Raw genomic sequence first — 12680 nt, 5'->3', positions numbered from 1 at the left:
ATTTCGAAGGGAAAAAGTCAATAGGGAAATCTGGAAGAAAAAAAAAGGACACAACTTGGTATTTTACTGAGTTACTGTAGTTCAGACATCACAGAGGCTTAACAGGTAATATGCAAAGCCATTGACAAAATTAAGAATATTTAAGACCTTGTGAACCAGAGGACAGAAAGATGATCCCAGTGGTCCTCAACTTAATTTCATTTTCCAAGCATCAGCTTCTGATCATTTCTTTTCACTGCCGCATACAGTACTCAAAACTTTCTTCCCTATACCCTTCTTTGTATACCAGTGACACACAGGATACTTGGGATGCTCTAACTGATTTCCATACAGTTGTACCAGCTGGTAAGTCACCTTTTACACAGCTGTAGATGGCTGCAGTTTCATTCCAAGTAAGCACGCTCCCTTTAATAAGAGCAATCAAATGCCAGGATTTGTAGGAAGTAACTTTTTCCCTTGACCTTTTTAGTACTGGCCAAATGTCAGCAGATTATTAAAGGGCAGGGAGCACAATCTATGATAAATAATCTTGTGTTGCTGCACACCAGACCAAAATGCCCCCTCCTCTCTGAGTCCCCTCCAGACACGTACTTTGGTTTTCCAAAACAGTTCTGATTTATGAATTACAGATAACCAACAGAACCTGAGCGCCAAGTGCAATACAGTGGGTGAGCAGGGCTTGCTCAATTCCTGGAAGCTTACACAAGGATGGGAAAAGGAACAAAGCACCAGCAAGAACATAGCCTTACTTCTATAAGTGGCAGCTGCAAGATCACTGCTGGCATAACACATGCAATCTTTACCTGAAATACACCATCATGGAAAATTGGAAAAGACACAAAAACCCGCAAGGCTGTCTCCAGGTCTTAAATCAACTGCAATGAGAGATTTAAGGTGTTCAACCTACTTAACTAATCAAAGGCACTTAAAGCATCACCTGATCATAGACTGCAATTACTTACAGGGAGATGTCAGAAAGCTAGAAAAATGAAGCTAGAAAAAAGCCAGATTAGAGAGAAAGTACACATCTTTTATTGTAAAGATAATTACCCTTCGCATACTTTACTGAAGAGCACAAAAGACTCACCACCAGAAATTAAAATGCACTGCACGCATAAGATGCATGCTGCAATTCCGCCATTAATTACTGAACTTCAGGTAAGAATACTGGGCTAAAACACCAGAGCTTGCAAATAAAGTCAAATGAGATGGAGAGAACTGACAGCTCTGGCTTTAAAATCCAGGATGCAAATGAAAAAGGCTGAAGGTCCCAAAAAGCAAGTGCCAGTCTTCCCAACTGAGCCTTCTCAGGCTTGCCCAGCACCACAGCCCACCTCACCGCGAGCAAACGACGGGGCAGCCTGCGCTGCTTGTTGAACGTTTCCAGCCCCTGAACACCGCTTTTATGCTCCACTTCATTCTGCTAAGGTCCATTTCCAAATGAGCCTGAAGAAAAACTGCTCATTGACTTCAGTAAAATAAGACTTTTATTATTTCATGTGCTGTTTCTTTTAGTGATACTCCAAACTAAACGGTACAGATATTTACAATAGTGGAAGTCTCATCTGTAGTTCATCTCAGAGAGGCTCACTGAGCCAAAGGCTTATGGCACAGTAGGATTGCCCATTAAAAATAGTACGGTATAATTCAAGGCTTCCTGCAGGCACCGTCTGTATGTGCAGCTCAGCTCACGCTAGAAACATTATTAAGAGCTACAGAATTAAACTCACCATTTAATTTTTATTTGATGTTGAATGAAAGCAAAGAGCATGACTAAAAAGCAGTAGTGGAAGAAAAAGAGATAGACCTGAAGATTTCCCTCTAGCTTTATCAAGAGAGCAAACAAACATCCTCTGCCTTGGACAGAGTGGGGAGAGGAGGCCAAATAGCCTGGCAAAGAGATCAGACCCTCTGAGTCTTGTAGGTGAACAAAGGTAAATAAATAAAACCACTACCCCAAAGCTTACTTGGTGTTCGTTATATTCATTATGAACCTCATAACAGAGGTTCAGGGATGGAAGCCATCTCCCCACAGCTATACAAAGTCCATGACGGAGGCAGGAGCTAACACTGAACTCCTGAATCCAAAGCCAAACTCCTTAACCACAAGTTGTCCTATTTCCAGTGCCTCAACCTGTCTGAATCCAGAAATGGCAAACTACAAGGTGAAGGGAGGGAACGGAGAATTTCTCAGGAATATTTCTGACCCACCTAGAAGCAGAGAGCAGCAGTATCGTAGCGAAACTCATCGGTGCAAGGCTCCCATACTGCAGCCCCTGGAACAAGGGAATGAACTTCTAGTGCTCACAATCCTTGGCTTTCTGAAGTTCAAGTGGGGCTGACGCAGACACCTATCAAAGCAGGCAAAAAGCCCCGTGTTGCTTAATGCTTTTTGAACAGGGCACTGGAGAGCTCATGAGGTGAAATCACACTGCCTCTCCCCCTGGAAGCAACTGTTTCACATCCAGCCTGGATCAGAAGTGCCTGGCGCAGTAACACGGGCTCCTGACAGACTTGGAGAGGCATGATAATGGCCCGAGCACAATTCCCAGCAGACCAGTGCACACAGTGAACAAGTCCCCAAGGATAAGCTTGGCAGCAGTCCTAGGAGGACAGCAAGAGGAGCCAGCAGGGGAACTGTTGCAGGGAAGTGGTGTCCTGGCCCCCAGGGTGCCGAGGTGAATTAACAAGGGAGCACACCACAGCCTCCACTTGACAGTTCCTGCTTCTGAAGACAGCCCAGTGAAATCCTGTCCCAAATAAATCACTTTTATCTGCACGGAGAGGCAGGGCACGCTTGCAGCAGCTCGACGTTCACAGGTGAACACTGCCATTCCCATTGGCGCTAAGCATGCCCAAACAAAGAGCCGGTGAACTATTCCAGGGGGCCACAGCCCCGCACACGCTCCACCTTGTGATCTGGCAGCCAAGCAGGGGAGCCAGAGGGAAGCAGCCATCAGCACAGGCTGCCACAGCTCCAGCCTGCAAGAGGGACCTGAGCTGTCGCAACCCGCTCTGAGCATGGAGCAGCAGCCAGCTCCACCTTACCCTGCAGCACGGGCAAAGCACAGGAGGGACTGGAGCCTCTGAGGAGCCGTGTTGTGACCCACGGCCTTCTGAGCTGACTCCTGCAGCAGCATTTTGGGCCGTGCACCTGCTTCCATAGCTCCAGGCTGGGCTTGGAGTCGCAGTCAGGTTCTTCGCTCTATTTCCACTGCCACTTTCCCTCCGAGCGCCTGCTGTTTCCTTACGCAAACTGCCGCAGCCCTGAGGTGCAAATGGCAACAAGGTCTTCTAGCAACACCCAGGAGGCAGCAATAGGTCATTAAGGACCACATTAGGGCAGATTTCCTTTCCAGCTGGAGCAAACCTTCAATCTCTTCTTTCTTTCCCTGTCACAGCTATGGTAATACTGCACAACTATTCATTATCCTCATCTTAGCTAGAAAAGCCCCTTTCAATTTAGCACTTAATATAATTATGGAAAATTAAATAGTGTTTAGAAAAAAACCTTACTTTTCCAGACCTATTATCTTACCTCTGTGAAACTATCAGTTAAAAGTGGATCTAGCTATTAAACAATGGGGTTTTGTATCTATTCAGTGAGCAGAAGAGTGAGTTATTCGACTGAAAATCATTTAAATTCTACTTCCAAATTCAATACTGCATCTTCAAGGGAAAATGGTAGAACCTCAATGGTAGCACAGTGTCCCTTTCACATCGTGGAAACCTGAACACCAATTCTCTGTTTGCGTTCATGCACCACAGTGGAGCTTCCTTTTTTCCTAAGACGAAAAGATTTGTATTTCACTAAACAACAAGGCAAGTAATTGCCTTTATGTGCTTTCAGCAAAAATTCTCTCTGAGATTTATTGTTGACTTGATTTCTCTTTAAGACACATGCAGGACAAAAGCAATTGGCTGCTATAAAGTCAGTGGGAAAACATACTGAATCCCAGGGGGTCAGGAGATCCAATGTGGGAGATTTCCAGGAGGAAATCAGGTAAGAAGCCACATGCATTGACTTGTGACCCTATAAATCTAAGTGGTAAAAGCTTGGACTATCCAGCTCTGCAAGCACTGCCTCTCACAAACAGTCCGGTTCAATGCAGTCAATCTGACTTCACTTGCGAGGACAAATTGCAGACATTCCTTCTAGGTCTAATTTAAGCAATTAATTTCTACACCAATATTTGGGGAAAGAGGGGAAAAAAGGCAATGCATCTAACAAGAAGTACCTAAGAGGCAGGTATGTCTTGGTAGGGTCAATTTGTGTTCTCAGTAATCACTCAAACACTGGCCTGCTGGCCTGTAATACTTCAATTGATATGAGAAGCATCATTTTGAACACAGAGCAAGCATACCAACCACAGGGAATAACATACTAAGCAGGAAGCATCCTTATCATGTTGTTGTTCAACAATTGGAAGAACATTACCAATAATTAGAGCCAGCTCCAGAACTGCTCTCTGGCAACCATGGATCTTGTTGGGAACAGCAAGGTTTGTATTAATACAATGAAGTCAAACGACAGCAGCTTTATAGCAGAGAGCAACACTGTATGTTTCGGGAAAAAGAATTGTTAGCTCCATGGGAATTATTGCAGTTAAATTGCTTCTGAGTCATGTCAGTTGTTGCTCAGTGTCTCTCACTTGGTGCCTACCTACTGTTCATTTCCTCATGAGGATGCACCTGTTCAGAGAAGAGGAAAAAATGGCACTGCTGCACCCTCTTAGCTAAATGAGTTATCATTCAGTATCTTGCTGACAAAATGGGATTCTTTTCATTTACATCACAGAACAGCCCTGCAGAAGCCAAAGGCCACGCCACAGTAGTCATTGTGTGAACTCACAGCAAGGGAAAGACCTAGACACCACAGGACCTGTAATCCAGGCAGGCAAACCAAGACAAGAAAGGCATGCGCAGGTGACATGACCTTCTCAGGGGCGTCTGTGGACAGAAAAGGCTTCCACACTTCTCAGGCGTGCTCATGGCTACAGCATCCTCCTTCACAGTGCAACTCATCCTCTTGCAACAGACAGCTTTCAGCACCTACGCTGAGGGCTCCGCAAGCCACAACGCGAACACCAGCTAAATAAAAGCAGGGTTAGGTGCCCGACAGTCTGGGTTTCACACACACAGCCTCCAGCCCTGTCCGTAGCCAGAGCTCCCAGGGTCTACTGCAGTGCGTCGGTGTGTGACTAGGCGAGCAGAGGGTACTGCAGCCTGCCTCCCGTGGCACTGAGTAACAGGAGAGCGATTACAGGCAACAAAGCCTGCGTGGATCATCAGCCAAAAACTTATGGCCCATTTGCATTCAGTGAGCCTGAACTGAAACCAAAAAAAAACAAACCAGCCCGTTGGTATTCATAATTTTCAAAGTGTCTCCTTTTCATGATGGTGCTGCTGACAGCAGGCCAAGGAGGCTGGACCAAATTAACAGATGCTAAGAGAAGAAAGATTTTAAACCAAACTCAAAGCCATCAAGATTGCATTTTTCATGCCTAACACACTCAAGACCCGCTCTCGACTGACGAGAACAGAGCACCACAAAAGGCAGCTTAAATTACTGCTGTGTCCACTGGTGCTGCGACTGGTGTGGTGCATTCAGCGTCCACTGAAAGCTTCATAATCCAAGTGAGGATTTAGTACTTTATGGGGAAAAACCACTGGCATTGCTCAGACCTGAACAGTCTCTGACCCACATATGAAAGGAAAGGTCATGAAACGATCTGCAAATCCAGATTTCTTTCCTTAGCAAGGTAAGGAGAAAAAAAGTTATTCACTATCAGCGACCATCAGGCTCGCAGCACTGTGAAAAGTTATTTTTCCCCCCAAAGCAGCACAGCAAGAAGAGGCAGAAAGATTCATTTTAGAAAATGTAAATCTCGTCTATTTGCATCCGTGCCAGGAGCTTACCAGAATAAACCCCACTGGCCCAGCATTAATTCCAGTGGTAATTTCACATTCAGCTTCCAGGGATTTTACAGATGAGCCAGCAGCAATTCCCCAAGCAAACTGTGCAGTAGTTGATAAAGTATCAAAAAGCCTCGGTCACCTCTCTGTACCACATAAGGGATTCTCTCCTGATGCTGAAAGTCATACTAAAAAAGAAAAAAAGATTACTGTTTTTTAAAAAGAAAAAAACAAAAAAGATCTTTTTTTGCCAAGATTACCCACAGTGAGTAATAGCTACCCACACCGTGCTGTGGAGCAGAGCTCCCTTCCTCTCCTCAATGGGACATGGCAATTGCTCACTGCCAGGAGAGAATTCCCTGTCACTGCAATCTGGGGAAAGAGCAAGACAATTGAGCAGTGGAACAACAGCGTAGGTTTCTCACTCTTAACTGGCACCGAACAATGCAGGTAACAAAAGCCGAGCTCTCTGCAGCGCTGAAGGTGGGAAGGAGCAACAACACCAGCAGCTGTCTGGAACAAACTGCATTAGCATAGAAATTAAAAGTCCCTTTTTGAGCAACCTCGTGTTTTTGCTGTAGGCAAACTGAAGAGCTACACGACTGCTTTTGTGCTCAAAGCACTGGGTTGGGAAGCGGAAGGACCAAGTTCATGGTCAAGCTCTCCACTCAACAACAGAACGAGGCACCTCCTCACTCAGTGCCTCTCTTACACGGGTAAGCAGCAAGTCAGCTTTTATCCTAGCCGTCGCTGATCAATTTAGGCAGCATATCCTCTGGGACTCTACTACAGTAGCATCCCACTCAGGGAATACACAGAGAATTGCTATTGCATTATTCCTTGGGGGTACGATTTCACATTGATTGATTCACTGACAGATTAGAGAGGATGCAGCAGGCAGACTCGGTGTTTTTCTCCACAGCGACAGCTGTACACATCCTGGCTTATCAAGGACCCGTGCATTTCTCTTTTGGCTTTAGTCAACTGATTTTACACCGATTCTGGAACCACGAGAACAGCCACCATGTTGCCAAACGCCAAAATTCACACAACCCTGCAGCCCACTCACAAGCAGCCAGAGTTCAGCCAGGAGTTTAACAAAACCTATCCCAGAATTTGTTGTTTAGCACACGGTTATGGAAACTGGCCCACAGCATGGGCCTCAGTGGCACACCAGTTCAGACAAGGAGCCTGTAGGCATACACCTACAGACAATGAGAAGAATCTTTTCAATCCAGAACAGCATTTATTAATTAATGCATTAATTCATGCATTTAAATCCTTTAGCTCAAGAGGAGCTTAAAAGAAACAATGGCACAACTTCAACTGTAGTTCTGCAAGCAGAGCACAAAACCACCTGAACCTACAGAACAAGGGATATGGTTGGATTTTTATCCAGGTTGCAAAAACAAAGCAGCTGGACTATTCTGACCTGAAAATACATCCACCTTTCACGTTGCTGTCCTTTTTTGATGGCAAGAAACCACGTGAGAGTAACTCTTACCAGCAGCTGCTTCCCATTTTGCAGAATTCCCCTCTAACCCCTTCACCTTTTGGTATCAGCCCAATGCAAGCACAAAACCTCAACACCCTGGAACAGTACTCCAGTGCTTCAGAAGCACGGACATCAGTGAAGCAGCCTCAGCTTCTGAGTCCCCCTGCAATAAAACCCTCATGGTCAGCAGCATTATGGCAGGAACACTTTGCTGGCTCACCTGATCTCACATCTGGAAGAAAGCATCAACAAACTCACTGTGCTCCCACCACCTCCAGGGTCGCAGTGGAGAGAAGCATTTCAACAAGCAGTGTCAGAGCTGCTGCTGGCTGAGGGCTGCCTTAAAAATATTCAGTATGCTAAGATGTGTTGTGTCCAATTAGCATCACAGCAGAAGCACATGGGTAATAGATTTTGCAGGCAGGAAAGCTGCTCCTGGAGAGCAACCAATCAACAGTGGAGGAGGCAGGCACAAGGCCTTCTTCCTTCTCTCCTTCCAAGAGAAAACCAGGGCAGCGTGTAGCCAGCTTTGAGGAGCAGCATTTCACGTGGGCTCTGGGACCCAGCCCTCTGCAGGAGGCCTGGGCAGGCCAAACACTGCTCCTCAGCCCTCCGCAGAGGCTCAGCTTATCAAAGGGTGTTTTTCAGGATGACTGTCTCCTTCCTCGCACAGCCAGATAAAGCCACAGCACTGGGGAGGGGCTGGGTGAGGCCAGAACCTGTGATTTAGACACAGCCCGGTGCAATTAAATGTGCCGCAGCCGCACTGCTCCGTAGGCGCTGCGAGCTTCACGTGCAGCAGCGGCGCCTGGGAGCAGCTGGCCTGCTCTGCCAAGCCTGGTGCTGTGCAGAGTCTGCACCAGGAGTAAGCAAACCCAGCCTGGTGCTGGCTGCCGCAGCAGGTCGCCATCATTCCTACCCAAACCCCCACGGATCTGGCGTGTGGACTGTCTGCTCCCCTTCCCTGAGCTGCTGCTTGGGTTTCCTTTACCTCAGTAACCACGGCAGGGGCGCACCAACACCTTCAGCGCGCTGCCAGAGACGTCTCCCATGGAAGAGCAGAGGCGTGAGGAGTGGCGCTTCTGCCTGAGAAAGCTCTGTGCTCCCGAGGCTCCAGAGGCAGGCAGGCCGGGAGAAGAAACACCAAATGCAGCCTTTTCCTGAATAAGACAGCGAGGTCAAACAGCACAAACCCATGCAGTTGCAGAGGGAGCTCAGTGCCCCTTGGCTCAGAAGCAGCTGACATACATCAGGACAGTCCCATTTTTCAGGGCAGTCTCATTTTTGCCTTTTAAGCCCGTGATCCAGCCCTGAAAGCCCTCCTGCACCGGCTACGCTGACAATCTCTCCGCCACCTCCTGCAGCCAGCAGGCCCCTTAGATACGAAACAAGTCTGACCTGATTCAGATTGATGTAAAGAAAATTTCCACCAGCTACAAACGTAATATGAACTTGGTAAGTTTGAGTTTGCTCTGAGCACAGCACACAGGTGCAGACATCGCCCATCGCAGACTACAGGAGCAGCCTCTCCCTGGAGGCACCCCACACTGCGATGCTGCTCTGGTCACCGAGCCATTTGCCTCCTGCTACAGCCCGGAGAGCACCTTGCTCATCACCAGCACTGGAAACCGAGCCACCTGCACCGCACACGCCTCCCTCCCACTCACCTGATGAATCAGTGTTGCAATACAGCACTGAGAAATTAAATTAAGTACCATGAAAAGATTAGAGCAGTAAATCCTCCTTTCGGTTACATTCAAGTAACACCACGATTAAATCATTCCTTCGCTTCGCACTCTCTGCTTCTGCCTCGAACAGGCTGCAGGCAGAGCAAAGGCCTGCGTTTTTGGCCTCAAATCACAGAACTGCCATCCCTGCCTTGGGCAGTGGCAGCACAAAGCGACCCCTGGTGCCCCACCTGAGCCCCCCGCTGCCCCCACATTGCTCAGAGCTCTCCCCGCTGGGCTGGGGACAGCATATGTGCAGGGTCACCTGCCACCCCACCAAGCAGAGAATGCCTGTTCTCTGCTTTCATCAGGAAAGCTTGCCACACGCAGAGAGGAGCTGCTGCAGCACGACTCAAGGCTCATCTCATCTCCCTCCCCGTCACACCTCTGGGGACACCTGCTGCCAAGGAAAGGTGGCAGCTGGGGACAAATCCAATGCAGGGGCTGCTCTCTGCTGCACAGACCGTGCTCAGTATCACCATCCTGTGCATCAGTGTGACAGAGGGCAGGAAGATTTTGAGCAGAAAGATACCACCGCAGCTGGATGAAGCGAGGAAGTATCAGCTTCAGACATAGCTTACAGACACAGCTTCCTCCTCACTTATGTTCAGCAATTACAGAACTTGAGGTTTGTGCAGCACTCGAACAACATGGTTTCTGACCCAGCAGACAATTAAGTTTGCGCTTACATGTTTGTATCTCCAGAAATGCCGCCTTGCTTCATCCAGTTCAAGCCAAAAGTGTTCCCAAACTCAGGTCTACAATCTACCTGGCTTACGGACAGCAGCGCGTATGGTCTCCAGCACAGTATCCTTCTGAGGTCCTACAGGAAAGGTAATTACCACCCTCATTTACACTTAAGCAATTAATATCACTGGAGACAGCCTCCTGTTTCCTTGCCATCCTGGCAGAAGTACCTTACAAACAGACTCCACCAACCAGATGTGCCTGTGGGGCTGAAGAGGCGAAGTCCCCCTGAGAGCCCACAGCCCCCCACGTGCCGGCCGCTCGCCTCCACCCAGCCCCAGGGTGCTGGGACCCCCCCGGGGGGCACCCCGCAACTCCCGCTGCCAAACCCCAACCCACAACAGGAGCATGCTGTACTGAAAATCAGACAGCCTACCCACGCAGGGGAGACAGGCTGGCTTTGGGAAGAATGGGTCTGTGGGGGTAATTGGCTTTAGGGGTTATTTTAGGGATGAAGGCTTTGGGTGGCATTTCCTTGGGGGGTGGCTTTTGGGAGGGATGCAGCCAAGCTGAGGCTGGAGGTGGGGGATACCCAGCGTGCCTTACCTGGCCGGGGCGCCCCAGGCCCCGTGTGGTGCCACCTTCAGCACCCTGCACCCCGCCGTGCCGCTCGCATCGCCGCCAGGACACGCGTGGGGAAGGGTGGGGGACACGCGTGGGCCCCCAGAGCAGCGAGCTCGGAGCGGTGGCCGCAGCCGGACAGCTGCTCGGGGGAGGCGGCGGTGGCAGGAAATACCAAAAGACTGATCCAACCACGCTAGGGAGGGAGGGAGGGAGGGAAGAAAGGGGGGAAGAGAGGGAAAAAAATAGAAGGGGAGGGAAAAAAGAAGGAGGAAAAAAAAAGAAAGGAAGCGTGCAAAACGCGGGCGGGATCAGCACGGAGCGGGCATGGAGCTCAGCTCCGTTCTCCTCCTTCCCCAGCTTGGTTCTTCCTTCTCCCAGACACAGCAAGAGGCTGAAGCCAAGGCAAGACCCAGGGCAAATAAACAAAAGCAAGAGCCCTGAACAGCAACGAGGCACCCGCAGCCCTATGCAAGCAGACAGCTGCCCTTTGGGGCGAGGGAGCAGAAAAGCCATCCCTGGGAAGCCCCCACACAAGAGCCCTCCAGCTGCAGGAGCGCTCGGCCCCAGCACCCAGCCACACGTCTGCCCCATCGCGGTGGCTTGAAGGTGCCTGCACAATATTGAACCCTGAGGCAAAGACAGGCTCCCAGCTCCATGTCTGTGGCTGGAGCAATAAAATCAAGCTGGTGGCAAGCACGGACCCCCAAGCCCCTCTAGATAAGGTTAACAGCCAGGTTGTGACAGCCCTGGCTGCAGCCTGCCAGCCCCCCGAGGGGATGTGGCTTTACAGGCGGTACCTGGCACAGCACCACGATCTCCGAGCTGCACGGCGACACGCAGGTCCTACAACTCAATGCTGGACTGAAAACGGGAGGTGAAGCAGGACCTCTCTCTGGGAAAGAGAAACCAAACGTCCACCCCAACCTGTGGCGGCAGCAGCAGAATCAAAAGGCACCCAACTTTCTGAAAGCAGTATCACATGAGGGATAATGTGACCAATACGCACGTCTGACTTTCGTCGCTGGCTCTGAGTCACCCATTCACAGCTGAGCCCGCGGTGCAAAGTGCAGCGTAAAGCTCAGACTCACGCTTCTGAAACCAGAAGTGTTAAGCCAGATGCCCCAAGTGCTCCGCTAGCCTGTCCTCTACACAGCAGCTGGATCTGTTTTCTATTTAGCATATGCAGACCCCAAGCTGAGACCAAGACCCATCAGCTATGACACTCCTCGTGCTGCCCAGCAAGCCAGCTTCCAGCTCTGAAGAGCAATGACTTTCATAAATGAAAACATCTCCCAGACTTCAGAAAGAACCTGGAATTCATCCAAAGCTTCAAGCTCAGCTTGGACAAGGTCGGTTTCTCCCATCCCACAGCCTTTGGCCAACTGACAGACTACAGGGGCTCACCATGCATCATTTACACCCATGTACCTAGTGTTAGCCAGCCGAGGCAGCTGATCTCCTGGGGAGCTTGGCAGGACACAGCAAAACTCACTCACTGTACCTAGCTGGAAGCATTCATGACATTGGAGAGAAAGTTCAGCATTTATTTTCACTCTTTCCTAGAAGTTCTAGCACAAGACAGGACTGTAAACAGGTCATAAACTAGACTATAAACAGATCAAGCATGCTGGGGCTGCCCTCTACGCTCAGAGGAACTGAGACCAGCCCAGTGCCCTGCAGAGCACACCCACACTGGAAGCTGTGGGCAGAGGCACCGACTGCCCTCACCCACAGCAAAGTGCCCAGATCTACGCATGGGGACCAAGTCCCCAACCCCACCATCTCTTCTCCAGGGAATGGGCCAGAGAGAGAAAACATCCAGCTGAGCCCCACAAAGAACAAGCTCAGGAACCTCTCCACACCCCCCTACTACTCAAGGAGCTGCCCTGGGCCTTTTCTTCCTATTACACGATCCCCAGAATCACAGGTAATTATTAAATTCACCTGTGGCCATAGCGATTTCTGCCATGATCTGCAAGGTGTTGAGTGTTATCAAGATTCTAGTTGCCTTCAAGATGGTTGGGATTTTGTCCTAATCCTCACTGTGGTTGTACCCTTAGGGCAAGCCTGAGTGGCATGGTGGGGCATGCAGGTGCCAGGACCCTCTTGTCCCCCCAGCTCAGGGCACCAGCAGGCAGAGCCACTGTGCTGGAGGTGAAGCAGCTTGCCCCTGGCTGCTCCAGGCCACGCCACACCGGGCTCTTCTGCATGTCCCCATGCCCTTCATCCTT

At 49.6% G+C, this 12680-nt stretch overlaps 1 protein-coding gene across 4 annotated transcripts in view; it reads right to left on the bottom strand.

Annotated features, from left to right (window-relative positions):
- OSBPL5 (oxysterol binding protein like 5) overlaps positions 1-11359 on the bottom strand; it is a 132507-nt gene extending 121148 nt beyond the window's left edge. The window contains exon 1 of one of the 4 annotated variants that reach the window (XM_082761098.1): positions 11247-11359. The gene's annotated coding sequence lies outside the window, so the exon portion shown is untranslated. Of the gene's footprint in view, positions 1-2211; positions 2231-5919; positions 5966-10431; positions 10565-11246 lie in introns of those variants that run through there. The other 3 variants (XM_082761096.1, XM_082761099.1, XM_082761100.1) reach the window with 3 other exon arrangements.
- Positions 11360-12680: the final 1321 nt, after the last annotated feature.

The sequence above is a fragment of the Aythya marila genome (genome assembly GCF_965140915.1).
Source record: "Aythya marila genome assembly, chromosome: 5".
NCBI classification, from domain to species: Eukaryota; Metazoa; Chordata; class Aves; order Anseriformes; family Anatidae; genus Aythya; species Aythya marila.
Note: the sequence above shows the minus strand (reverse complement) of the source record. Positions and strands in the feature narration are given on the sequence as shown.